The sequence below is a fragment of the Arachis hypogaea genome, chromosome 10 (assembly GCF_003086295.3).
Source record: "Arachis hypogaea cultivar Tifrunner chromosome 10, arahy.Tifrunner.gnm2.J5K5, whole genome shotgun sequence".
NCBI lineage: Eukaryota > Viridiplantae > Streptophyta > Magnoliopsida > Fabales > Fabaceae > Arachis > Arachis hypogaea.
In genome coordinates this window covers 74,324,605-74,327,352 of record NC_092045.1, presented here as the reverse complement: position 1 = coordinate 74,327,352, position 2,748 = coordinate 74,324,605, and the positions used below count along the sequence as shown (strand labels likewise).

Below are 2,748 nucleotides of genomic sequence, written 5' to 3'. Positions count from 1 at the left end.
AAGTGGTTTGAATTTGAATGGTGAGGTAGGTGGGGTTTTATGAAGGATGGATGTGAGTGGTGAAGAGAAAGATGGGATTTGATAGGTGAAGGGCTTTTGGGGAAGAGGTGTTGAGGTGATTGGTGAATGGGTGGAAAAGAGAGAGAGTGGTGGGGTAGGTGGGGATCCTGTGGGGTCCACAGATCCTGAGGTGTCAAGGAAAAGTCATCCCTGCACCAAATGGCAAGCAAAATTGCGTTTTTAGCCATTTCTGGCGTTAAACGCCGGGCTGGTGCCCATTTCTAGCGTTTAACGCCAGCTTCTTGCCCTTTTCTGGCGTTTAACGCCAGTCTGGTGCCCCTTTCTGGCGTTAAACGCCCAGAATGGTGCCAGACTGGGCGTTAAACGCCCATCTGCTAACCTTACTGGCGTTTAAACGCCAGTAGGTGCGTCCTCCAGGGTGTGCTATTTTTCTTCCTGTTTTTCATTCTGTTTTTGCTTTTTTTCATTGATTTTGTGACTTCTCATGATCATCAACCTAAAAAATATAAAATAACAAAAGAAAATAGTTAATTATAAAACATTGGGTTGCCTCCCAACAAGCGCTTCTTTAATGTCATTAGCTTGACAGAGGACTCTCATGGAGTCTCAAAAATGCTCAAAGCTATGTTGGAACCTCTCAACACCAAACTTAGAGTTTGAATGTGGGGGTTCAACACCAAACTTAGAAGTTGGTTGTGGCCTCCCAACACCAAACTTAGAATTTGACTGTGGGGGCTCTGTTTGGCTCTGTTTTGAGAGAAGCTCTTCATGCTTCCTCTCCATGATGACAGAGGGATATCCTTGAGCCTTAAACACCAAGGATTCTTCATTCACTTGAATGATCAACTCTCCTCTATCAACATCAATCACAGCCCTTGCTGTGGCTAGGAAGGGTCTGCCAAGGATGATGGATTCATCCATGCACTTCCCAGTCTCTAGGACTATGAAATTAGTAGGGATGTAATGGTCTTCAACTTTAACCAGAACATCCTCTACAAGTCCATAGGCTTGTTTTCTTGAACTGTCTGCCATCTCTAGTGAGATTTTTGCAGTTTGCACCTCAGAGATCCCTAACTTCTCCATTACAGAGAGAGGCATGAGGTTTACACTTGACCCTAAGTCACACAAGGCCTTCTTGAAGGTCATGGTGCCTATGGTACAAGGTATTGAAAACTTCCCAGGATCTTGTCTCTTTTGAGGCAGTTTCTGCCTAGACAAGTCATCCAGTTCTTTGGTGAGCAAAGGGGGTTCATCCTCCCAAGTCTCATTTCCAAATAACTTGTCATTTAGCTTCATGATTGCTCCAAGGTATTTAGCAACTTGCTCTTCAATGACATACTCATCCTCTTCAGAGGAAGAATACTCATCAGAGCTCATGAATGGCAGAAGTAAGTCCAATGGAATCTCTATGGTCTCATTTTGAGCCTCAGATTCCCATGGTTCCTCATTGGGGAACTCATTGGAGGCCAGTGGACATCCATTGAGGTCTTCCTCAGTGGCGTTCACTGCCTCTTCCTCCTCTCCAAATTCGGCCATGTTGATGGCTTTGCACTCTCCTTTTGGATTTTCTTCTGTATTGCTTGGAAGAGTACTAGGAGGGAGTTCAGTAATTTTCTTGCTCAGCTGACCCACTTGTCCCTCCAAATTTCTAATGGAGGACCTTGTTTCAGTCATGAAACTTTGAGTGGTTTTGATTAGATCAGAGACCATGGTTGCTAAGTCAGAGGTATTCTGCTTAGAACTCTCTGTCTGTTGCTGAGAAGATGATGGGAAAGGCTTGCTATTGCTAAACCTGTTTCTTCCACCATTATTATTGTTGAAACCTTGTTGAGGTCTCTGTTGATCCTTCCATGAGAAATTTGGATGATTTCTCCATGAAGGATTATAGGTGTTTCCATAGGATTCTCCCATGTAATTCACCTCTTCCATTGAAGGGTTCTCAGGATCATAAGCTTCTTCCTCAGATGAAGCCTCCTTAGTACTGCTTGGTGCATTTTGCATTCCAGACAGACTTTGAGAAATCATATTGACTTGTTGGGTCAATATTTTGTTCTGAGCCAATATGGCATTTAGAGTGTCAATCTCAAGAACTCCTTTCTTCTGACTAGTCCCATTGTTCACAGGATTTCTTTCAGAAGTGTACATGAATTGGTTATTTGCAACCATTTCAATTAGCTCTTGAGCTTCTGTAGGCGTCTTCTTCAAATGAAGAGATCCTCCAGCAGAGCTATCCAAAGACATCTTGGATAGTTCAGAGAGACCATCATAGAAAATACCTATGATGCTCCATTCAGAAAGCATATCAGAGGGACACTTTCTGATTAATTGTTTGTATCTTTCCCAAGCTTCATAGAGGGATTCTCCTTCCTTCTGTCTGAAGGTTTGGACTTCCACTCTAAGCTTACTCAATTTTTTGAGGTGGAAAGAACTTTGCCAAGAAGGCATTGACTAGCTTTTCCCAAGAGTCCAGGCTTTCTTTAGGTTGAGAGTCCAACCATGTCCTAGCTCTGTCTCTTACAACAAAAGGGAATAGCATAAGTCTGTAGACCTCAGGGTCAACCCCATTAGTCTTGACTGTGTCACAGATTTGCAAGAATTCAGCTAAAAACTGATGAGGATCTTCCAATGGAAGTCCATGAAACTTGCAATTCTGTTGCATTAGAGAAACTAATTGAGGCTTAAGCTCAAAGTTGTTTGCTCCAATGGCAGGGATAGAGATGCTTCTCC

At 43.1% G+C, this 2,748-nt stretch overlaps 1 non-coding gene across 1 annotated transcript; it reads left to right on the top strand.

Moving 5' to 3' along the window:
* The first annotated feature begins 2,316 nt into the window (after positions 1–2,316).
* On the top strand, positions 2,317–2,424 carry LOC112718612 (small nucleolar RNA R71). The gene has a single exon (XR_003160944.1). It is a non-coding gene; the product is annotated as a small nucleolar RNA R71 (small nucleolar RNA).
* Positions 2,425–2,748: the final 324 nt, after the last annotated feature.